A 25640-nucleotide genomic window follows, 5' to 3' on the forward strand; every position below is an offset into this window, starting at 1 on the left:
GTCACACAGTAATGATCTATCACTTGCTACAAAGGAAGTCTATTTAAACGCAGATAACGACAACTTTGTACCCAAATCCTCAGAACAGCATGTTTACCACCTAACATTTAAACAGGTTTATTCTGAGTTTGCTCAAGCCAGGCTCTAGGCAGGCAGGGATGGTTTTCAAGCTCTGGATACAACAGTAGCAGCTTGCCTATATTTATTCTTCAAATAAATTCCGCTGAAGTTCCCCCTCACTGTCTTCATCATGAAGGGTTTTGTTATCATCAAGAGGATTTGATAGAGAAACAGGTAGTATAGGCAGTGAGCTAGGCAAAAGCAAGTCTTTTCTGGGAGATATTTGAAGTAGTAGTGCAATGATATGTGTAGCCAGAGACCTTCCTTTTACCTCTCAGATTGCTCAGAATTTGTGTCTGGTCCCAGCAGCCTCTGATAGGAGCAAATGCATGAGTGGAAGCATCATCTTAGCTGTTGGCATTGGCCTGGGATGTGCAGGCTAATGCAATGAGCTGGCATTGCTAACCTGCAACTGGTGGTAATGGTTTTTATGTAAAGTAGAGTAAACAAGAGTTAGAAGATTCTGGTTCTTATTACCAGCTCTTTAAAACTGGAAAGACCAGCTTGTTGGGAGCCAATTATGGCTGTGCATATTTCTACTGTCAGTAAAACTAATCTAGACAGAAACTTCATCATCTGCTAAAAATATTATAATGCAATCCAACAGACTATATCTCACTTTAACACATTTAAGTATTTCCAACTCTGCAAGAAGACAAGATAGTTCAGGAGAGTCTTATGGATGATGTTCATACAGATTCAACTCTTTTTGTTTGTTTGTTTTTTGGTTAATCTTGAAATGAATGTTTGAGTGGTGTTTGCATATGAAGAGGGAAAAATGCCTAGTGGTGAGAGAACAAAGCAAGGAGACAGAATGTTGATTTCTGTCTTTTTGCCACCATCATTTGCCCTCTGGAAGTCACTGCTTTTTCAGCACTTACAATTTTCCCTTGTATTATTCTGAGATTCATACTTGTTCAAATGTATGTAGTGTGATTACTGCAAACAGTTCATTTAAACCAAGAGCAGAACTAGTATTTTCACCTATACAGACCAATGAATTACTGTGCTTGTTTTATCTTCTTATTTTTCATAACCTCACCAATACTCTTTTAAAATATTTCTCTGAGATAAGCCACTTTCCATCAAGTGGAAGGGCAATTTGGAGATTTCTGATGCGTCATCTGTGACCTATACATCCTGTTTTTCTTTTAGTTCAAAATCCAGACAAATATTTCCCTTCAAGTAATCTATTCTTTGTTTCATCTAGATAAAGCTGAATTTAGAAATGCCACTAGTTGGATAATGGACCTACTTGGGAATTCAAGGGATTTTTTGTTGAGTCACACTAAGCTTACGGACTGGAACTTGAACTAATACCATTAGAGTTATATGATAGAGTGCAAAGGCTTTGACTAACCTGTTTTGTGAAAATCTCTGCTTATTGATTTTCTGAGACATTAGCTTGTTTTTGGAGGTAAAAAGTGATCTAGCAAAAAAAGAAGATCCAATCAGTAATCAAAATCTTTTTAACTGAATGTGCTGCCATTGCCCTTTATATTCAGTTTCCTATTGTCTTGTATGGATTGAGTTTTCCAATATGTATTTCCAGGATGTTTCTTAAAACTTAGCTTGGCTTTTTGGTTTATGAAAGGGAGTTATTAGCCTACAGAATGATGTCTCATTACTTAATGCAATGAAACACTGGAATATATAGTTATTTCAAGCAAAGCATATATCTATATGTATAGATGTATACTGTTCCAACTGGAAGAAAGGATTTTTCAAGGAGGACAAAGTGCTTTCTAAGCTACATTAGTTAAGAAAGCAAAACACCTGCTGTTGATTCATGCTGACATGTAAATCTCTCTCTTTCTAAACCTGATAAGGAGTTAGTCTTATCAGTGTCTGAGTGGGTTGCTCTGGGGCCTGGATACAGTGTTCCTTGTTGTGTGGACGGTGCACAGCATGGAGCTATCCTGATCTTTAATTGTGATTTTTGTGGTATGAGTTATAACCACATGGACCCCTACAGGTAAGTTAGAAACAATGAGGTATGGAGAGATAAGACTCAGCTCATATGTTATGCTGTTCCAGAATCACTGCTTTTCAGTTACCAGCAATATAGCATCTTTTCCTCCATCTTAAGCAAACTCAAATCATGGCCCCTTAGTCGCTGATGGTATTTACTGGCTTTTGCAGTGCCTTGTGACTGAATAGACCACAACCTCTTTGTGTACAGGATGTCCCACCATTTGTAGTACAACCATTTTGAAGAACAGTGAAGCCATTTAAATGGCACAAATACAGTCTAAAAACTAGAAGTGAATCAAAGTGAATGAAGAAGACCGGCAATGAATAAACTGCCCATTATATCAGTGTAGGCAAAATGCCTGTATGTTTGCAAAACTATCAAGGTAGATGGTCCTACTTTATTTAAAAAATAAAAAAGCCCCGAGAGCCTTAGAATCAAAAGCGACCAGTCGCTTTCTTGTCATATATAAAAATTTCCCTGTCAAACAATGACCACCTGCCTCCTTCCCCTCTGGTGGTTTAGGGTGTGATAAATCATCCCTGTGGGAATGAATATATTTAAGGAATACCCTTAGGCTCTGGAGCTCAAGCTTTGTCTTTTTTGCAAAATGCTGGTCCCTTGTACAGGGAAAGGATGGGGGATAAAGCGTCCTCTGAAATTAGAACATAGGTGGGTGCATATTTCATGACAGACCGTTTTAACTTTCTGAACAGTCGCCTCTTTTATGGCCTGCAGCTGCTATTAATTATTTAGCACAACACTTATTTATACACTAAGAGCTAAATGCAATCCTTTCAGTGGAAGCCTGGCAGAGTGCAGGTTGAAATAAGTAGCTGTGGATAGTCCTTCAGGAGAATACATCTCAAGACCAGTTTTGCTCAGGGAAGAACACACTCATGTTATATTGTCTGCTCTGTCTCTAATAATGATATATAAGGGCATAAGGTTAAGATCCAGCCATTAGTAAAACTACAGCCATAGATGAATCAACACTGAGCATTAGCAAGGTGTGTGTTTCTCAGTGCTCTGGTGCGCTGTGGCAGGATTGAAGGTACTTCTCTCATCCTGTGGCTGCTTGGGCTGAATCCTGAAGTTTCACCACTGTCCTGGCTGAAATTCTCCAACAGCAACTTTGTTAGTGGCCAACTGTGTGAAAAAGCATGCACTCACTAAATTTAGTTGTACTGAGGAATAGGAGAAATGCATCAGCAGCTGTAGGTAAACAGATCTTAAGTTGCTGACTGCACTATACTGCCTGGTATTGGGGCTGTGGTACTCAATATCTTGCCTTAGCAGGTTTTGAGGGAGGGAAGAAACTTGTGTGGCAAACTGCACATGACATGAAGCAAATAGGAAGAAGGTCATGAAAAGCAATTCAGAAATTCAGCAGGCTTTCGCTTGGTCAAGTGAGCCAAGAACAAAGAGGAAAGCTTTTTTTTCCCCGCTATTTCTTTTTCCATGGAAGCAGCCCACCCTGCTCTCACTTCTGTATTTGCTCTAGTTCCCCAAAAGAGACTGCAGCTTTGGAGGAAGGATTCATTTCCTCTATTTGCCTGCACTTGGGGAAAGAAGCTGTGACCCTTCCTGTAGCCAGAGACATGGAAATGGGTTTTAATACTTCTCTGTTCCTTCCAGATATAGTTTAGAACATCACGTCACAATACAGGAGTTCTGGTGCCAATGTAATTTCTTCATCAAATACTGACATGGTTTCTACACTGTTGTGCTGTTGCCATGTGATTCTGGTAGCATTACTGTTTAGATAAAATATTATTCATTTTCTATAGCAACTGTTAATTTCAGAAGTATCTGTGATTTCACTGTAACTATTATTACTGACAATAGTTGTAATAAATGTTTTGGATTGCCGTGCATGGCTTTTATTTTCTTCCAGCAGATGATTATTTATTTTTTTAGTAGTTCAAACAATTTTTCAAATTTAGATGTTGACGTGGAAAGAAAATTCTTTGGTGTTGTTTTTTTTTCTTGCACTCTTCTGTGCGGCTTCTGCTCCATGATAGGTGTAATGCTAATATCTCTATAGGAAAGACTTGTTGCTGTGTTATGACTAATCAGCCTTTCTCAAAATGTGAGACAACACTAACAATGCTTTAAGTAAATTCCAGCATGGATAGCACCCTCTGCCTCCTGCAGTTCAGCACCTCAATGCTGACTCCTTGCTCAGGTCCCAGCTTCCTCCTGGGCCCTGAAAACACAGGATCTGTTCAGTTCCCACCCTACAGTCCTCAATCACTGCAGACTTTTTCACAAATAGGCTCCCCTTACCATTGGAAGTGTGGAGAAGTTTTCTGTTGTCTTTAGCTCAGTGTCCTATTTCTGACTCTATGGGCTGGGGAATCACGCTTTCTGCACAGTTTTGAGTTACTCTTTTCTCTGGTCACCAGCTTGAAATGCTTTGCTCATAGCCTACTGTTTTTTAGTTTGTTTTGTTTTTTGGGACAGGTCCATTTTGCAGGTATGGGTTGTAGGTCTCTGGATTCATCTAAGAAGCTAAAGCATTATTAAAGCTGTGCAAAGCCAATGCTTGATGGAAACAAACATCAGTAAATACGTGCAGCCGAAACTCAGCCAGCCTGATGGACATAAAGGCTGGCAAATCAAAATTGTGTGGGCTCCATCAGACTTGGAACAGAAATGATATATAGAGATTTGGTTAAGAGAGAGTGATATTCTTTCTTTTATTGATCGTAGAAAAATAAAATAAGACTTCTTTTGGTGGTATAAGTTTAAATGCCATTTTTTGCTGAACTGAAAGCTCAGTCATGACTTGCTAGTAACACACTATTTTTTTCTTTGAACAATATTGCCCTGGTTTTGCAATATGTAGTCATGGTTTCCTTAAAGTACCTTATTATACCTCTAAGAATTCCTATACTGTATGGCTTCACAAAAATAATCTTTACTATTAGCATATTTCCTCTCCGCACGCACTCATACTGAATGATATTTGAACTCCAGAGGAGATCACAATTCCCTGTGTGCTGCCAAATCAGCTGTGATCAGTGCCATTATGAAGAGCAATGTAGCAGCTATCACAACCTCTGGACATCCATAAAGTTTTAATGACTTCCCCAACTTTATAGTAAGAGTTAACAGGGTGTTCAGACAGAAATATATCTGTGTATTTACACACACACACACAGAGGTAGTCACTGACTTGAGCATGCTGATCTATGCTTAAAACTAATACCTCTGATTTTATCTACTCTAATAAAAGGAAAGATAGAACATCATTCCTCCAGCCTCATAGAAAACTGATGTTAACAACAAGTCAAGAAACTCCTGCTTTCATTTCTGACACTTTCAGACATGAGGCATTTATTATGAATCAGAAAAATATCCATGCTCTGAGGAAATGGCACAAAAACCTAATACACAATCTTAAACTTCTGCAGGGAGCAGTTCCAATAGGAATATCTAATCTAATTGTGCCCATCATATTATCTGGATTGATAAGCTTCAGAAGAAAACTGAAAGCCAAGAATTTCCTTTGTTAAATGTGACTTGGCATTTCCCACTGCTCTCGTCTTTAGAGCAGCATTTCAGAAAGCAAATCAGACAGTGCATCTTGGCTGATGGTAAAATGTGCTCGATGAAAGTATGCAGACATGATAGGGCAAGACAGGGAAGCACCTGGCAGCATCGCCAACAATGTAAACTTTATGAGCAAGGAGATTCTGATGTTATCCCACAAGTTGAATTTCGTATAGCAGAAGGATCATAATTCAAAAACTACTGAAGTAACTGCGAAAAAAATTACTTGTTGTTTCCATTTTACATTTGCTCTGATAGCACCCAGAGTACTGAGGTTGAAAAGGCAGAACAACCGCCTACACAGGATAGGCCAAATTCAGAAACATTTATGAAAAGCAAGGAAAGGTTTAATCAAGAGAATTAGGAGCTGCAAAAGTTGGTTAAGAAAAATATCAGGACAAATTCCCTGGGGAAGACAGAATTAATGATCGTGGCTTTTGTATGCATGTGTGGTTACTGTAGTGTAGTGCTTGTAGGGAGAGACTTATTCATCTCCACACAATTCTCCTCTGAATGCTTATTCCCAGCAGCAATGACTTAAAGCCTATGTGCCAGCTGCAACCTAAAAGTGCTGGGCTGCCTCTGTGCTCAGACTATAATAATCTGAAGAATAAATACTGATTTCTTTGGTTTACCTCTTTCTGCCTGACATGCTCTTTGCTTCCACACCGTGAATGATGATACTATTTTAAAATAACATTGCTGATGGATGTTGATTGGAAACAAAACTACTGGAAAAGAGCAGATCTTGGCTTCCTTGCAGAACACTTTTAATAGTACATTGTTACTAAATACCCATGGCAAGCTTTCACACTGTCATTTTAGCGCTCAACTTTGCTTTGCTCAACTTTGACTGCTAGATGGTAGCAAAGAAAAGCAAAGTGTAAGGAACAGACTAAAGAACTGCAACCCTATCTATTTATTTCCTCTTGTCATCTAACTTCCAGTGCTATAACTTCTGTGCTTGTTCACATATTTACCCCCAACAACTATTTCCCCTCTGTTTACATCTGAGACACTTGCATGCAAGGAAAGCAAGGATATCAAACTTTCAGATAAACCTTTGAATGCCAGGCTGTCAGTAGCTTTCAGAAGTGCTTGTTATAAATGAATAGATTATAGGCATACTATTGTATGCTCAGTATATATCATACCTTTTCAAGAACAGTTTTCACTGAGTACATGTACTGTCTAATCAGTAGCCTTAACATATACCCAGAAGTATGGGCTAGTGTAGCAATGCATGCTGAAGAATAGCTTACCTAGAGAAGAATTTCTTTTCCTAGCATGCAGAAAAGAGACATCTGCTATTCACATCTCCTCACGCAGCCCCAGGTAAGCTAGAGAGAGTTTTCAATTGATGGCAGCTGTCGGAGCAGCATCCCGGGAAGGCTCCTCTCACTCCAGTCCCAATGACTGAACTCTGCCGGCACAGTCACATCTCATTTATATACAGGCTGTCCTTTTCCAAACAAGCAGCCAGCTGGAACGATTCAAACCTCTGCTCAGTGCACCGTTAAAATGCAGCTTCCTTCTCGGACACGGGGATTACACCAGGGAGCAGCCGAAGCGCAGCGAAAAGGCTGCGAGAACTATTTAATCATCCGAATACCAGCTGCTCCTGTTACTAGTGCCTCTGCCGCCGTGCCTCCCGTTCGCCGGAGCCAGCCTCCCTCCGCTTCGGATCTCCACGAGTATCAGGGCGGTGATTGGCAGGAGCAGCCCGTTCCTCCGCTAATCAACCCCGAGACTTTCAAGGACTCGAGCTGCTCTGATGTCACGCCGGCGGGGGGATGCTTCACGCGAGGCCGCCGCCACGCAGGCTAATTCGGAGATGAGCCGCGTCCCTCTCGCGCCGCCGTGATTGATTAGATGCTCCGGGAGGATCTGCATAATCTGTCATTGTGCAGTTGGTCCACCTCCCGCCCAAAATGCGGGAGGAAAACACCGCTCGCAGCAGCTTCTGATTTTACCCCCGGAGCTTCTTACAGCTGAAAGCCTGGACCAGAGGAAAAAAAAAAAAAAAAAAAAAAAAAAAAAAAAAAAAAAAGAAAAAGTTGAAAGAGATGTTTTTTCTGGAAGGTGAGTGCTTCAGGCAAGTGTGCAAGGGGAGCTCCCGGCAGCCCATCCCATCCCCAAATGCTAACAGAGGCTCCAGAAAATCACAGCGCTGCAAGAGTTCGTGGTTTGTTCTCTTGCTAGGTCGCTGGTAAGATCACCTGGCGTAATAAGAGGTTGGGGTTTTTTTGTGCAACAATGTGGCATGACCAGAATCAAGCAAAGGTCACCCAGCAAGCTGGTTAAAAAGTGCTCTTGATGCTACTACCTCTGGGTGGATTCCAGCAAACATGCAGGGCATGGAGGTGCAAAGCATTTTCTTCTACTATATGCAACACAAATTCCACGTATTTGTTGCATAATTTCTTATTAAAATCCTTTAGCTCATCCAGCTAAGGTTGCAACCTATACCCATTGCCAAGATACATGATTGTTATGCAACTTTCTGGGTTAAATTATATTACAGAGGAAAATCTAAACACTTCCTGTATTAGAAGAATTAGATTTTATACCAATCTAATTTTCAATTTTTGCCAGCTTGACACCTTTCACTCCAGAACTATTCTTTGTACCGTGCACCTCAGAATTGAAATTCAGCCAATTCTGTGCGGCAAATGTGAGGAGAAAATAGTTTTGTTCAAGGAGACTGGAACGAACCCATTCTGAGATGATGAATGATGCTGTAAACTCAGATTTGAATCATGGAAGGGTCAGCTCAACCTTTCATGTTTCCAAAATAGTGTAAATAAATGGTATTCCATGTATTTTCCCATCCTTCAGCTGGGACCTTCTGCGTAGAAGAGCTGTTTACTCTGTGATAATCCAGGTTTCAAAGATGGTGGATATTCCTGACTGGGGACTAATTTATTCCTTCTGGCTAAATTAGAAACTGAGGGAAAATTAAATTCAAAGTATGTCTGAGTCATTTCCTGCAATTTCTAATTACAAAGCAAGCACTGGGGTCTTTTAAAATCCCTCACACCTATGGCTGACTCTGGATTTGGGCTTTATTTTCCAAATACTGGTGGGAAGGTTGAGAGGCCGAGTTCCCACGGGACCTGAGTGATGAGCGGATATCTCCTTCTGCCCCAGTTTTTGGTCAGGCAGTAAATCAAGAACTCTGAATCAAGTTAGAAAATCTTTTCCCAGCATAAGAAAGAATTTGGGTCCACTTGGTTCAAAACTACAAAAAAATGTGAGGGCTTCCTATTACTAATCCCATTGCCACAGTTGTGTGAGAAGGAAGTCCACTGATCGTTCCTCTTGCTGCCTGTCTTTTGGTTCCTGGCTGTACTTAGAGCATCAGAGGCATCACTGTGAGTTGCTAGGCTTTGCTGCAGGATATGAATGTGACAGGACAGCTCAGATGTTGTCAGATGTGGCAGAGCAGCGGTTGCCCCTTTGGAGCCACCACACTCCGGTGGAGCTGATACTGCAGATGTTCCCATGGCAGGCGAGCAACCAAGTGGTTACACATACAGTTGGGAGTGTATTTTAATTCAGATGCTAAAGTTGCTCTTTGAACTTAAATCCTTAGCTTAATAGCATGCCTTGCTAGATGAATTCAACATGAAGAAGCATGGCTGTTGATTTGTGCTGCCTCGGTATTTGCTCACTTTTTTTAGTGATTCATGTTAAGTGAGAACTTGCCTTGCTCAGATTCAGATTTTCTTTGGTGTTGTTCCCTAGGATCATAGAATAACTTGGGTTGAAGCAGACCTTTAAGATCATCTTATTCCAAACCCTGTAATGGCAGGGTTGCCCCCCAGAGCCCCACTCAAGCTTGCCTTGAATCCCTCCAGATTGGGGTATCTACAGCAGATCGTTGGGCAGCTTGTGCCAATTCCTCACCAGCCTCTGAGTGAAGAATTGTTTCCTAACATCTAACACAAATCTCCCCTCTTTTATTTTAAAGCCATTCCCCCTTCATCCTATCAAAACTTTTCTTCCAATCATGATATTATTTTCATGCTCTGCTTTAGGGGAAAATATCCAAAAACAGAAACAGAGCAGGAAGAAACAGAAATCAAGTATGGATGGAGAGAGGCAGTAAAATGAGGGAAACTCTAATAATGAAATACCATATTAATGAGGTACTGTATTGATGTTGAAATCCTTGCCATAGGGTATACGTTTCTCTGTACTTACCTGCAGCATGGATTTTGCATTAGCTGATGGAAATAGCGTATTAGTTAATTATTATGTGATTTATTTCCTCTATGTATATGTAGCTAACTATCATTGCCTTGCCCTTCTATCTCAGTAATTCAAAAGTTGTATGTAAAACCTGTGTATATTTTGCCCCCAAACTGGTATTGCCTTTCAGAAGCATGACTTTTTAACTTACAGCTCTGGTGTGGTGGTGTTGTTGCTGTTGTTTTTCTTGGTGTATTTTATTTGTTTGGTTGGTTTTGGTTTGGTTTGGTTTGTTTATATTTTGGACTTCAGTGAAAGTGTTGCTTTGTTTTGTCCATTTTTTATTTTTTTTTTTTTTGGAGCTTATGCAAATGTAATCAAATGTTTTGCTTTTCTAAGCCTGGTGCTTTCATATAGACTCTGCTTAGTTCTGTGTATGTTAAAAAAAAACCAAAACAAAACAAACAAAAAAACCACTTTGAATCAGATTTTATTTTATTTTTTTTAGGGGCACCTGCATTTACTTTAAAAGCAACTGCTGAAAATTCATTGTCATTCTCCTGTTTAGGTACCTAAATCCAGACTCTGGCGTTCATAGTTCTTCTAAGGACTGTACTGTTACTAAAATGTTTGTGCACCTACCTGTTTTTTAAGATTTTAATCTTCACCACATATTATAATGAATAAAAATACATTTCCTTCAGTTTTGTGCTTAGAGATGTGATGCAGAGCATGCAAATATTTTCCAGATTAGTATATAGTGTATGATCTCTCCCTTGCTCACATTTCTGGGCTGCTTGAAAATATTCACGGAAATATTTGGATGGACATTTTGTTGTAATGCAGAGCTTTTGTTTTCTTTAATTGTCTTCTGATTTCTCACTTGTTACTACAGTGCTCTGGTGATGCTTTGATGGGAATTCCTGACTACTCCTCTCAAAATTTGCCTTGCAGCACAAAGACCACACTGCAAAATGAAGTTGGCTACAATACATATGTTTCTTTCAGCTAAAGTCATCTGATCTGTACAGATTTTATTGAGGAAAGATTGGTTTTGACTCTTGAGTTCATAATGAGTTTAAAGAAACAAAAATTGACTATTGCTCAAAGGGTTGGCTTTTTGTTGAGCTTTGGAGACTTTTTAAACTTCCCTATAATTGAACAACGTGTCTTTTATTAAGAACACAGAGCAGTTCCTCAGCTGGTATAAACTATCAAAATATCCATTAATTTAAGAGGAACTATGACAACTTATAACAATTATGGATTAGTCTCTAATCCTCCAGCAGCTTTTCAAGATATGCAGAACTTAATTATGATCACAAGAAAAGTGCAAGAAACAGAAACGCACAGATGAGTGTGGGTCTTTTCAGAGTATTCAAACATACCTTTGTTAAGAAAAGTGTGTTGATCTGGTTGGGTTTGGTTCTGTTGTTATTTATTTATTTATTTATTTGTGTTTAATTACTAAGTAAGTTGCTTTTGACCCAGAATGTATTAGAGGTTCTGTATGCTCAGAAGGGTGGAAATGAAACATGCAGGTACTTGGAGCAGAGTTTTGAGCATCACAACTCAGCTGAGACATTCCTGTCTTGTATTGGAAGTTCCTTACTTGTGGATTATTCTTATTTCCCAGATAGCAGTGGAGAACATGCTGCGAGTAGTCTGCTTAAGCATGAAGAACTGATTTGAAACAAGAACAAAAATACTGCAAAGGCCTATCTGAAAAATAAAATAGATATGCAAAAATATGAACTAGGTTACTTGACTACTGGCTTTCCCCAGCTACACAGCTTCTTTAACCTCCTCTGCTCATGTCTGGACAAGTTTCTTCTGCAAATGACTAAGGCAAATCAGCACATATCAGTTTTATTATGTATATATTTATTTATTTATCTTTACCTTTCATACGCTGGTGTCCTAGTGTGTCTTAGTTCCTGCAAGCCTTTGGATGTGTTTGTCTTAGAGAGAGTGTTGATAGAAACTAATATTGAAGTATCTGTTTAACTAACATACATTCATTAACATGTAGCATTAGAGCTGTTCTGCAAATCTCTAATTGCATTACTGTTTTATGTCCTAAGTGCTTACTCAACTATGAACTCATAAACTCTGGTCTGTAAGGACTGTCATCAAGATGCTATCAAGGCAAAAAAAGTATTTGTTCCACTCAGACCAAAGTCTGATCTACATCACTGCTTTCTGAGCTATTGAGCTCACTGTGACACTGAGAGAAGAGCTGGTGCTGTGTGAGAGGGAAAGCACATCTTTGCATGTCTTTAAAGCCTTCGGGGCTTTTCCCCACTATTTGCCATACTTTCCTAGGTTTGGGTTAGGTCTCAAGTAAGCAGAAATGTCCTGTGAGGTAAGTAGGTGTAGGCCTAGAAAAAAAAAAGCTTTTTCCTGGGGTGCACATTCATGGGGCAGGAGGAGTGTATTGCTAGGTAGGGTTCTGTTCTGCTTAGCTGTGCCATAATTTGTGTTTGCACCTGTACCACCATGCCAGTGTCTATAAACCCTTTCCTACCTGGAGTGTTTTCCTGAAGATTGTGCTTTTGACCTACCCACTAATCAGCAAGTCAATCTATATTTAAAAATCATCAAAAAGAGTAGATTAAAACAGCATCAAGTCACCTGAAAACTGCCTCTCTCAGAACAGCTCACTACTCATGCAGCTACCTCTAGCACATAGCTAGCTGCAGCATGTGTGGAAATTTGCTGTTCTAGAAATGCCAGTAGAGCACCTGTTTTTCTTTTCTTTGAAAAGAAAACTCCACTGCTTTCTCCTATGCAAATGATGTGGGTTTTCTCAACATCATGGAGATGACCAGAGAGTTTCTTTCTTCCCCAGTCCTGTAGCCAGGCAAACACAGAAAACAGAAATGCTATCATCCTGGTATGTGTCAGCTATTTCCAGTTCTCCAGTGCCTACCCACAATACAAGTTCAGGGTGATAAAGTGACTTACTTAGTAGTGTATTTCGTTCAGCATGACTTTGCAGCCGCTCAAAGAACTACTCACAAGATGGCTGTGTAGCATTCTCCCCTGCAGCATGGGCTTTAGCAGTCCCACTCACTGCCTTCTGATGGTTTCATAAGAGAGTGGAACCATCAAGGGAGTGAGGCAAATCTGAGAGCAAAAGTCCCTACACAAAGGAGTGCCTCGCTGTCACACACACACACAAAAAAACCCCCACTAAAATAACCAACCCTTCCCCAAAGAAAACAAACAAACAAACAAATAAACAAACAAAAAAAGACCACCAGAAACAAAGACACAAAGATTTGCACTGATTTGGGATCTCTGTGAAAAACAAAGAATCCACGATTGGACTGGTCCCAGCTAAGTCAGTGTTTTGGTGTGGTTCCTTAGGCCTTTCATCTTTCTCCCACTCCAAACGTAGTGGAGCTATTTTCTAAAATAATGAAAGTAAGGAAGAGAACCACAGTGTGCTCAGAGGAAAGGTCTGTGGCTCAGCCATTGGGGAGTCATGTGTATCCTTCTTTCCACTCCATTTTCACTTTAAGGAGCAATTATATAACAAATTACAGCAGTATATTGGGAAATAAAGAAGTAATTCATTCCTCCTGCTCTATCACAACACTTGGGACAATGAGAAGATTTATCTCTGTATAATATCATCATTGGGTTGTCATATGCCAGCTGCATAGCTAAGACTTGGTAGTTTTATAAGTAGAGAGAGGAAAGCAGTTATACCACCACAGTGCATTATTTTCTGATGGATAAATCAACAAGTCAATAGTTAAAATAAATTCTTTTAAGACCCAATAGCTAATAGCACACTCTAGAGAACAAACAGTAAAAAAAGTGAAGTTGTTGTAGGGTTGGTAAGCTGGCTGGAAGCTCATGGCTTTTCATTAATAGGAATCCAAAACAGCTGTTTGCAAAGCCTCTATCACATAGAATAACATCCTCCAGAAAACTGACAGCATACAAATCTGGAAAGTAAGCATTTCTTCCTTGATTACTAAAAATTAAGAAGCTTGAACTCTTGGTTTAAAGTATTAAAAGTGTTAAGTGATTTCTGCCCCCCACCTTCCCACCCCTTTTTTTCCCATTATTCAGGCAGTGGAAGGGTTCATAAGGTAACTTAATTAAACCATAGCTCCAATGGGAGTCCCCTTTAACATGTCTATAGAGGTTCTTTAAATACTCTAATCCACTCTGAATAAAAGGTGAAACCAGGAATGATATTTTCAAAGAAAGAACTACAAAGAGCATTTATCTTTCTCTTTTTAGTTTTCTGTCTTCGCAATCTAGATATCAAGCTTCCATTACATTCTAAGGATGACTTTTTTCTAGGTTAGCTCTTACAAGCTTAGTTCTTTATATACCCTAATTTAAAACTAAAAAAAAAAAAAAGTCAAAGTGAAAAATCCATTACTAAACCACATTCAAACTGGTATTCTAGTGTTACAGTAACAAATGGATGCTGTTGTACAGAGTATTCTGTTTCAGCTTTTAGCAAATTTGTTTTATTTTTGAAATCCCATTATCATTTCTTTCCTGCTTCATCTAGTCCTATAGGAGGAGGCCTCACACTTACAGGCTGCTGCTGATAATGCCCTAGCTGGTGTAGGAAATACTGATGTTAAACAGAACCTCTGTAAATCACTTTTTGTTTTCTTCTGTGGCCCTCTCTGCAAACTTCCACCACCCTGAGGCAAGTCCCTGGTACTCCAAAGTTCTTGGTCTTCCCGATCTTAAGTAAATTGGTTTGTTCCTAGAGATTATTGGGTGTGTGAATGTTCTGCACTTCAAATGTCTCCAGAATGTTTCATACAGCTTTTTATTTTAAGACTAGCAAAAAATATGAGGATATTATGTTTTTCTATAGGCATTCAAATATAACTGTATCCCTCAGACATGTAACTCTATTAACTTTGGTGGGATTGCTTGAGTAAGCAGAATGAGAACTCTGAGTCCAATGTTTTTGTGTTGCAGTAACCATTAGCTGTACACTATAGGATAGTTTTCAAACTTTCAAAACTAGATGGGGAACTTGGCACCAAATGATTGTGATGTGCTCATGCTCTTATCACACAAGAGCCTCCTGGAATCTCCAGTCTGGCAGTGTCTAGCATATGCCAGTACACTGGGAGGACTCTTTTGATCTCTCTCCTGGAAGGGAGATATGCTGACCTGCATGTGATCACAAAAGCAACCCCAAAACATGAAACCTAAAAGCTCAAACAGGTAGATGGAAATGTTTTTTCTCTAAGGTCTATTTTTAAGCTGATGCAACTGTGCTTTGCCTTAACATTTAGTAAAATGTACAGGGCTGTGTTCAACAAAAGGCAGGCTGACAGACTACAAGGAATTTTAGTCTGACAGAGAAAAATAAAGATCATGATTTTATATTTATATTGCACTGGCATTCTATAGATATGTGAAATCTCTCTGCAATGTGTGTAAAGAGAGCAGACTTAATAAGCTAAAAATGTTTTTAATGTCTAACTGCTATAGATTAATTTTCCTTGAGGTAGGAATTATTTATAGACTTTCAGCACAGCTCTCCTAAATCAGGAGAGAAGCAGAAGGTGTTTTGGGAAGGTGCAGTAATGCAGAGTGTGAAAAATGCACAATGATAGTTGTTCTTCAAGCAATCATCTTTCAGTATAAATTTATTTGATTTTCTTTTTTATTGTGGGAAGAAAGTAAAGAAAATGATCAAAGAAAAAGATGGATGGTGTAATCTAGTGTGAGAGCACTTAAAGTGAGTAAGCTCTTGATACTTGACTTAACCCTTACACTTCTTTCTTGTGCCTCATTACTTCTCATGGCACTCATGTTCAATAGGTTACATTTGAACATATTTGGTTCTATCTGCTATAATGTTTTGAGGTTGCATCTTCACTCGCTGCAAACTTCTGGGTGCTTCAGAGATATTATCCAAAATGTTTTTTGCTCATTTATGCCACTGGGGCAGCTACTTCATTGTGTGCACTTGGATTTAAGTGCTATAAAAAAAAAAAAAAAGACAAAACAAAACAAGATGGCAGAAAGGCATACGCGCTTTGAGTAATGACTCTGTTAACTGAAATTATCATATAAAAGCATAATGCTAGTAATAGATATATTTATTGCAATATTATATGTATGCTTGAAAGAAATAGATTAAATGATAGTAGGGTAATAGGTTGGCTTTTCTGATGCATAAAGCTTTTATGGTAAGAAGAAAAGCATTTTAAGACAGATATTATGCTAAAAATGTAAAAAGATGAAAGCACAGCAGCATGCTTATTTCAAATCTGTTACATATTGTGCTCCCATAGAGGGCAATATTGTATAAAAGATAGGTTTAAGCCACATATTAGAGATCTGCCAATTCATCTGTGCTAATATACTTTAAGGAAAATTGCTGTTACGATAAATTTGATGCCGCATTTCCCTTTAGTCAGGCTATGACTAATACACATAATAAGGCACACAAAACCACATAACAGAACCTCGTTAAAGATGAAGGAAATTAATTTTGTAGATTACCAAATTGTAGGTTGTAAAGTATAAACTACCATATTTTGGCTCACATTTTCTGTTCAGTCACTGAGTCATGGTAATATTCTCTTAAAGTTGATTGAGCATATCCATAAGAAAACTCACCCAAGTTTTGTGATGAAGTTTGGTACAGTCTTTGTCAATAGTTATATCTGGAATGTTCTGAAGTCATCCATATTTCTGTACTGCTTCTCATACACAGGTGTGAATATACCATCATGTTTTAATTTACTCTTGTACTTTTCTGCTTTTGATATGTTGTCAACATGGCACCCTGTACTTCAGTTCTTCTCGGGCTCTTCAACAGGTAAAGCATGGAAAGATCCATGCCCCTTTAAAATAGTATCATATATTAGCTTTTTATCCTAACTTTATTTACCTGCTTCACGAGTGCTACTGAGAAGTTGTGCCAGTAAGTTGTTCACAGTGTTGGTGCTGGCTTTAATTTCACGGATAGTAATCATAGAACCATAGAATCATAGGTTGTCCTGGGCTGAAAAGGACAACAATGATCACCTAGTTTCAACCCCCTGCTATGTGCAGGGTTGCCAACCACCAGACCAGACTGCTCATTGCCACATCCAGCCTGGCCTTGAATGCCTCCAGAGATGGGGCATCCACAACCTCCTTTGGCAACCTGTTCCAGTGCTTCACACCCTCTGTGTGAAAAACGTCTACCTAATATCTAACCTAAACCTCCCCTGTCTCAGTTTAACACCATTCCCCCTTGTCCTCTCACTATCCACACTCATAAACAGCCCATGTGTTTATACTCACCATTCATAGGGAAGCGCTCCTTCCAGGGAAGCAAGAGCCTTGTGGTTTCACGTCTGCAGTCCTAAGAATTACGTGTTTTCACTGTTTCAGATAACATTCTTTCAAACAATGACATTAAAATTTGTATGAGGAAAAATCCTTTACAGATGTCTTTAAAAGATTCAGTCAGATTAGAGATGACTGATTAAATCGCAAAAGTGGTAAATTCCCAGATTTTTACTGAAATCAGATTAGTTGACGTACTAGTGAAGGCCCCCTGAATTAAACACTAATAATTATTGCTCTGAATAGTACACTATTTGCTTTCACATTAAAAATGAAATTTGCTTAATGAGAAATATTTGCTTAAGACTTTGGGGTCTGTTCTTGCACATCCTTGCACTTGACTGGCTTTAGGCAGAGAATGAGCTGTGTTCTTTGAAACGTATGCGGGTCACTTAGGGTCAGGTTTCTGTATTTTTGTGAATGTTACTACGTATCTCCTTCTAAGAGTAATACCACTGTCTGAGACTAATGCTTGATATGAGTCTACCTCAGGTCCTTTGATCATGCAGATAGAAAAGCCTTTTGGAAGTTGCTGTGTTGCTTACTCAACTCTGCTCACGAGTTTGCTTCTAGCAGAGCTCATGTTGGGGAAAAGTGGACCGCTGGGTCTTCACTCAGCATGACATCCCTGTAGAGCTGAGCTGCAATGGGGAAGTGTACACAATGCGCTCTGCGGTCTTAACACAGATGGGCCCACAAAAAGGACTTCAAGGAAAACACGATTCTCAGATGCGAGAAAAGATATTGGAATTTGAGGAATTTGCTTCAAATTACTTTACATAAATGTGAAAAAATACATGTTTTTTTCCCCATGTAATCTTATATAACCACTGTATTTAAACAAATTAGATCTTATTTTGATATGTATTACACATATATTACTTTGTATATTCTTTTCACATATATTTTAGTAGTGAAGTTTAGTAATGACAATCACTGTAAATGCTATTCTCACATCACAGTTCTGTCAGTGCCACTACTTGTTTCCAGAACTGTTTGCCACCCTAAGTGGGCCAGGGAGGCTTGCAGCAAAGTTTCTTGCTGCTGCTATCTGAGAAAACTCCAAGGATTAGGAAAGAAAAACAACCAGCAGGGACAGATACAAAAGCAGTTCTTCAGCCCATTGCATATGTTTCAGTGCTCCAGCAGGGATGTGAAAGCCTCTTTCCATCTGCCAAAGAACTGTAACAAAACAAGGGAAAACATAAAGTGTATTTTAGGTATATCTGGTATGATCCCATTGGATACAACAACTCGTTGTAGCCATGAAAACATCTATTTGCTTCTTTTCTCCAGACATATCTGGCTTAGCTAAGTGAAGCCTCTGACCTCCTTAGTGAGAGTGTATGAAAGAAAAAAGGAGGAATCCTGATACCTGTTATGCACTGAATCCTGATGGCCAAGCAACTGGCTTTTGCAAGGAGAAGAAACTGGCAAAAAAGTTGCATAGATTGTGCAGGCTAAATGCAAAATACGGGGTATACTGATTAATATGGGATATATTGACAAAATATGGGGTATATGATTTTCATTTGAAAAATAAATAAGTTAGCAATAAATCTTACAATAGGAAACTCCAGCTTTAACTATAGAACTTGCTCTATCTACTACACAAATACAAAGAGTTCACAGTTAAGCAGCACATTATTCAATAATCAAGAATTCTCCAAGAATCTTTCAGGTGTTCTTATTATTTTACTACAAATTGGTCATCAGTAAAGACATTCCAATACAGTTTGTATATGCAAACAAAAATGTGTCAATTACATGTTTAGAAAAACTGTATAAGTCATAAATAAGAACATTAATTATGTCAGTGGATATCTCTTTGATTAGTTCTGAGTGAGGCAGAGAGTGAGGATATTAGCATTTTCTTCAGAGCTCTGCTCTGCATATCTGTAGTCAATTTACATAACTTCTGGGCTTTGGATAACCCTCCTGTAACACGAACATAAGAATTTTAGGTCCATTTTGTAAAGCTCACTAATCTTAAAAGCTTTGCACAGCTTGGCGTGTGGTATTACAGCAAAACTTTCACAACAAGTGAAATGCTGCCAACAGAATTAGAGTTGGAAGAGGCAAACAGAGAGATTGAGTTACTAATGAAAAAATACATAGCAAAGTGTGTAGTGTGCATATAGTTGCGTAGAAGAGTCGCTGAAGTTATAAGGTGGGTTTTTTTTTGTTGTTGTTTTTGTTTTTTGTTTTTAAATTTTTATTTTATTATTTTATTATTTTATTTTATTTTATTTTATTTTATTTTATTTTATTTTATTTTATTTTATTTTATTTTATTTTATTTTATTTTATTTTATTTTTTTAAAGCCATAGCAGTTATCTGCTTCACAATGGCAGGATAATCAAAGGGTGGGAGCACGTCTATGAAAAAGGTTGAAGGAGTTGAGCTTGTTTAGCTTGGAGAAGAGATGGTTTCATGGAGTCCTTCTTCTGGTCTTCCAGTACTTCAAGGGAGCTTACAAGCATGAGGAGGGCTGACTTTTTACACAATAATGATTAGACAAGGGGGAATGACTTTAAACTAAAAGAGAAGAGGTTTAGTTTGGGAAGAAATTCTTTACTCATGAGGGTATAGTCACGGGCTGCCCAGAGAAGCTGTGGAATGCCCCATCCCTGGAGGCACACAAGGCTGGGTTGGATGGGGCCCTGGGCAGCCTGATCTGGTGGGTGGCAACTCTGTCCATGGCAGGAGATTGGAACTGAATGTGCTTTAAGGTCACTTCCAACCTGAGCCATTCTATGATTCTGTGATAAAATATGTTTAAATATTTCCCATTTTAATCTGCTGTTCATGGAAAATCAGAGCTGGACAAAATTGGAGGAAAAGCCTAATATTTGTACTTACGGTGTATGAACGTTGAGTTATTTTCATTCTGTGTGAAACTTAGGGCAGAAAATCATTTTGGGCCATTCCTGAAGTTTTCCATACTGGTTTGTGTCTGCATCAGAGATAGGAAACCATTTGACCTCGCTTTTGCATTGCAGCCTATTCCCAAGCAGTGCAACTGTACTGTGCAGTGGCAAAGGCAACAGGGGACACAAGGACTTTGTAGCCCCAAAGGAGCCCTGAGCACTTCTTGTTCTAGCTGGGAGGAAAATTGCATGGGGTTGAGCACGGCAAGCTGTCAGCTCTTCATCTATGCATCCTGTTGGCTGGAATCTGTCCAGCTCATAGACACGGGAAGCCATCATGTTAGTGATCATGAGGGCCATTCAGTCATTTCCTTCCTTTTTATGCTAATCTTTGTCTTTTATGGACACTGCAATATGTCTGACAGAGCTCCAGCTTCCATGAACAAGTCCCTTTAGCTTTTCACATTCCCTCATTAACAAGGAGTGTAGAGGAGAGCAAAAATCATATAATTTGAGAACAGAAACGTCAAGATACTTCACATATGTTGGAAACAAGCCAACACAATCATAAAATCTGCAGAGGAATATTTGAACCTAGCTTCTTGTTACATGTTTAGGGGTGATCTAGTATACGCTCACATCTTGGAAGGCAGAATAGTTGAAAATACAGATAAATGAGATGAAAAATCAATTGCCATTAACTCAAGTGGAGATAGTGAAATACCAGTTTGGTAGAAATTGTTTCATTTCAGGGTAAATTGCAGTCAGAGGGTGCACCTGGTGCAGTATACTCTATGATTCAAAAGTCTTCATTGTCTGTTACGGCAAAAGTATTGGCAAGGAAACTTACCCAAATTAAAATCATTATAGAGAATGCAAAAGGATTTCAGATTAAATACAGAAGGATTAAAGAAACAATTAAAAAATCTTCACTGATTGTTCTCTATTGCTTTTCTTATTATGTGGCCATGTAGACACATACAGAGTGAATGTTACTAGAAAGGATGCTATTAAATTCAGTGTTTCACATTTACTTTTCCAGACACCAAGAACTTGTAAAGCAAAGATGTAAATCTGAGGTGAGTCACAGCCTTACACTCAGACAAAAGCCTCACAATCAAGCAAAACCAGTGACATGCCAAGACACAGAACTCTCAGTCCCTCTGCTCTCCAGAGTTCACAGATATCCCTAAAAGGGTTATAAGAAAAAAATCACAGAAGTTCGTGCTGGGAGTTCTTTGGTGTGATCACTAAAATTTTCCTGAGTCAGCAGCCAAAAGTGAGTTTATTTTCATGCCTATTGTACGAATCAATTCAGCATTGCATCAAAATCCACTTCAATTTCAAGGATATGCTGTTTTCATTTAAAACCTAAATGAATTCCTCATCATTCAAAATATTGCCAGTGCTTTGCATGTGACCGCAGAATTCCTACAGAAAACAGCCTTACTTAATTGTAATTCAGAAGCTCCAAAGAGCTTCCTGAGCTGAGAGGATGAAACAAACAGTCAGCTGAAATAGAAACAGGTGTTTCAAAGCCAGAAAGAAGATATGAACATGAAAGCTCTGCTATTAGGAAGCAAAAAGCTCATTTTCTCAGTGTTTAAACTTACTTTTTTTGTGGTTGCTATGCTACCATCTCTGCACTTGCTTTATGGCACTTCGAGCCGTAGCAAACAAAAAAATACTTTGTTTTGGAAAAAACAGGCCTAAAATGAAAACAAATGTGAGACCATCCTGCAAAGTTTTTATAGCTCGTAAAACCTGAGATTCAGCAAAATTGAAATTGGTCAGTCTGAGGAATCATCTCACCACTTGCTTGCCAGCCCTCTGGACCATTTCTATTTTCTCAATGCTTTTTAAGTATTATGTCTTTTACTAAGCTGATACCACCATCATTAGCATTACTTGTTTCAGGATATAAACAAGTTGCGGCTACTGATAACAATAATAGCTGTCAAACACTTTAATATACATGAAAACTGAGCTAACTCTCAGTAAACATAAAATTTGCATAATAGGAAAAAATAGCCTGCATTCAGATGATATACCACAAGAGCGTTAGGCAAGCTCTGCGGTATTCAAAAAGCAGAAGTCAATACTCAGAAAATGGGCTAAAGTTACTCAAAGGCTTTAATATGTATGCTGGTGAGATAAGAAATAGGGGGAAGAAAAGAACACCCTTTGGACAACCAGAAAATACAGTTGGCTATGACCATGAAATTGTAATGATAGATTCCTTTTGTGGACACATTTCTGATAACTCATTTGGGGAAATTAAAAGCCCTGCAAAGAAGGACTTGGGGCTCCTGATGGATGAAAAGCTGGACATGAGCCAGTAGAGTCCTCTAGCATCCTGGAAGGCCAACAGTGTCCTGGGCTGCATCAACAGAGGGGTGGCAGCAAGGAAGGGATGGGATTGTCCCTTCTGCTCTGCTCTCATGAGGCCCCATCTGGGGCACTGCATCCGGGCCTGGGCACCCAGAGCAGAAAGGACATGGAGCTGGTGGGGTGAGTGCAGAGGAGGGACACACAGATGATCAGTGGGCTGGAAAACCTCCCTTATGAAGAAAGGTTGAGGGAGCTGGGCTTGTTCACCTTGGAGAAGAGAGAGCTCTGAGGACACTTCATTGCAGCCTTCCAGTACTTAAAGGGAGCTTACAGGCAGGAGGAGGGGCAACTTTTTACATGATCTGATAGCGGTAGGATGAGAGGGAATGGCTTTAACTAAAAGAGAAGGGAATTAGGTTAGATGTTAGGAAGAAATTATTTACTGAGAGGGTGGTGAGGAACTGGCACAGGATGTCCAGAGAGGCTGTGGCTGGAGACATTCAGCGCCAGGTTGGATGAGGCCCTGGGCGGCCTGATCTGGTGGGTGGCAGCCCTGCCCATGGAAGAGGATTGGAACTGGCTGATCTTTGAAGTCCCCTCCAAAAAAAGGAGAGCTTCTGGTGAGACAGTGAATCCCACGTGAGGGGTACTGGTAGAAAAAGGCTTGAGTGATGAGGCTGATGAGGACTCAGTGCAAGGGGATAAAGCTCATAATGAGCATGGGCAGATCACAGGAGGCACAGTGTAGCCCTGGTGGTGGCAGCACGCTGCCAGCTCACTTCCACCCTCTCTCATAGGATGCTGGGATTTAACCACAGACTCAAAATGGAGTAAAGGGAAGCAAAGCAAATCCTGTTGTATAATATGGAAAACATGAAGCATTATTATGCAGTACCAGATAGCAGAGTAGTGGACTTACTTCATAAACTGTATTTCATATGGCTAATTTAATCATTCATTGATTGTTTCTCTGAAGAGAAAATAAGGAATATTGCATACTGATAGATGCATCTCAGTTCTCTCTGTCTGCCTTTAAAGAATCATTTCCTCAGGGGGAAATTGTCCTGTTGAAAGTCCTTTCTCTTTTCCTGTGTTTTTTACATGGCTGTGTGCATACACGCTTACTTGTACTTGGGATTATTAATTCATCTTTTTGCCTTTGAATGTCTTCTCCAATGTGATTCTTCAGTTCATCAAATGGATATGCTATTTATCATGTGGCTGTCAATTCCATGCCCCACACTGAAGCAATAAGTAAGGGATGTATTTATCTATAAATATGTTACTCTACTAACAGTAAAGATGGCAAGGAATTATTGAGTACCTAGAAGATGTAATGGGCTGTAACAAGAAAAAATAAAAATCATGTAATGCGTTAGGAAAAAAAGGGAGGGTCAGTCCTACAATAGAATAATTTATCTAGAGAAAGAGGTGATTATGTGAATATTAGATATGGTACATGAGAAAATATAAGGGTATTGAAAAAAAAGAAAAGCTGTAGTGAGCATTCTGTAGAAAACAGTAATGCAGCAATGAGCAGCTGGAAGGGGGTATTTCTTTTCCATACTTCCTATTTAGGAGTCTGCTCTTGTGACATTAGCACTTGTTAGCAGCAATGGGAAAGGAGGCAGAACAAACTGATCAAGGCAACCCTTTCAGCTTTAACATCTATAGGATTCATTCAGCTTCCTCTTGGCACAGGATTGAGGATCCTGTGGAAAAGCCCAGAGAAATAGGTCTCAGAGTTAATTCGTTCTGTAACTGGCCACATATTTATGCTTGAGACTCCTTTCTCATTTTTACCTTTTCCCTGTTCTTGACCCCAGGTTGTAGAGTTGCTGTTTTTCAAGTGACTCAGACATTTTCTGAACTCTCTGTTCCCACATTCCCCCTCTCCCCAAATCTTTAGTATTAGTGAATTCAGGCAGGTGATCTCACAACACTTTCTCTATATAATTATACCTTGAGTTTTCTCTGGAAACAAAGCTACTACTTATTTGGTGCTCTTCAAGAAAATGCTTTCCTGCTTAGAGCAACATATGGGTAATTATTTAGCAGCAAAACGCTGCCACAGGCAGTGATGCTGCTGTGCTGGCCTGAGGAGGCTACACACAAGTAAACTTTTCTCCCTGAAAGCCAGGCTCCTCTCCTGTGGAGATTCTGGTGTTTAAGATATAAGAAATTTAAGAAATGGTAAACCATGCAGAAATAGAATACAAATGAGGGACGAATACAGCAGCCACCAAGCCAGAGCCACAACAGGGTGAGTAAGCAGAGGCACTGCCAAGCCTTTTTTGTTGAGATACACATTTAAAGGCATTTAAAAAGTTTTATTTTCTGAACCACTAAAATTTCAAATGGAATATTTACCCTCCCATTTTGCCGTTTTTCTGAGAACTAATCATTGAATCATGGAATGACTTGAGTTGAAGGGGACCTCAGAGCCCACCCAGTTCCAGTCCCCTGCCATGGGCTAGGTTGCCCCCAGCAGAGTGACCTGCCCAGGGCTGCATCCAACCTCACCTTGAACACCTCTAGGAATGGGGCATCCACAACTTCTCTGGGCAGCCTGTTTTCTCCCTCCTATTGACTATTGTTAGGTACCTCACTAAAGCTGTCAGTACAGCATCTCTATGACAAAGCAACCATGCTTCTGGCTAAAATGGTACTTCAGTCAACTGCATTGTCTGCAATACTACGGTGCTACATAAAGTGGCAGCTGCCATTCAAAGCCCATTGCAGAGCAGAGCCTGAGGACTGGTGTGCAGTCTGCTGCTCTGCCTGCTTACAGGTCGCTCTTCCCTGGGCTGAAAGCCTGGCTGAGGCGCATATGACAGCTGAACACAGCCTACTCATTCAGGCTCCGCGCAGGTCAGGAAACTTGCCAAAATGTCCACATAGACATTACGAGGGAGTTGAAGGAGGCAGATATGACAGCTTCCATCTACGTGTTCCTTAACTGCAGTCTCTGCAAGTAGGTGTAAATTGCCTACATTTTAAGAACACTTTCTTGTTTTCATTGACGTGCCAGTGAATTTCTGGCAGTTTTCTCAAACATGATAATTTTGCATAAAAAGGCCCTTCAAGGGAACTTGCACATCAAATGCAGCCTAATGCAATGTTCAAAAATCCATTTGGCCTTTATCATCCTTTTTGTTCTGTGCCGTGATGCGTGTCCTGAGAGCATTGGCCAGATTTATGGTGCTGCAGTCCCAGTAAGTGTAACTAATGCCTGATTTAATTGCTTCATACG

The 25640-nt window shown here is 39.5% G+C and overlaps 1 protein-coding gene across 1 annotated transcript in view; it reads right to left on the bottom strand.

The window, feature by feature from the left end:
• Nucleotides 1-7621, bottom strand: part of LOC140251865 (bifunctional heparan sulfate N-deacetylase/N-sulfotransferase 4) — a 108291-nt gene extending 100670 nt beyond the window's left edge. The window contains exon 1 of the mRNA XM_072336025.1: nt 6913-7621. The gene's annotated coding sequence lies outside the window, so the exon portion shown is untranslated. The remainder of the gene's footprint in view (nt 1-6912) is intronic.
• Between the last annotated feature and the right edge of the window lie 18019 nt (nt 7622-25640).

The sequence above is a fragment of the Excalfactoria chinensis genome, chromosome 4 (assembly GCF_039878825.1).
Source record: "Excalfactoria chinensis isolate bCotChi1 chromosome 4, bCotChi1.hap2, whole genome shotgun sequence".
NCBI classification, from domain to species: domain Eukaryota; kingdom Metazoa; phylum Chordata; class Aves; order Galliformes; family Phasianidae; genus Excalfactoria; species Excalfactoria chinensis.